Raw genomic sequence first — 316 nt, 5'->3', positions numbered from 1 at the left:
GCCTGCCAGTGTGAGCTGCCTGAGGGACTGAACACCAGCACCAGCCTGGCCTGGCAGCCACTGCTTTCCCAACAGGCAGCAAACTCCAGTGTGCAGCTGGTTTGCTCCCAGCACCGAGGGGGCACAGCACTTTGAAGCGTTTTTTTTAAGAAGGTTTTTCTTTTTAAGAGATTTTTAAGCTCCCTCTGCGGCACTAGCATCTCTGGCTTGCTGCTGTGACAAGGACTATGTCACGTTAACACCTCTCCATCAGGAGTGTCCCTCCCACACATTCTGAGTGTGTTTAGATCCAATCCAAAGGTTCCTCTTTCCCAGA

General features: G+C 51.9%; 1 protein-coding gene across 1 annotated transcript in view; it reads right to left on the bottom strand.

The window, feature by feature from the left end:
* The window catches only part of LOC103802052 (serine/threonine-protein kinase SIK3-like), a gene marked incomplete at both ends in the record, with an annotated part of 9,529 nt that overhangs the window by 5,424 nt on the left and 3,789 nt on the right, over nt 1–316 (bottom strand). The gene's annotated exons all lie outside the window — the stretch shown is intronic.

Source organism: Acanthisitta chloris, unplaced genomic scaffold (genome assembly GCF_000695815.1).
Source record: "Acanthisitta chloris isolate BGI_N310 unplaced genomic scaffold, ASM69581v1 scaffold19595, whole genome shotgun sequence".
NCBI classification, from domain to species: domain Eukaryota; kingdom Metazoa; phylum Chordata; class Aves; order Passeriformes; family Acanthisittidae; genus Acanthisitta; species Acanthisitta chloris.
The sequence above is the reverse complement of the archived record's forward strand: the minus strand, read 5'-3'. Positions and strand labels throughout refer to the sequence as shown.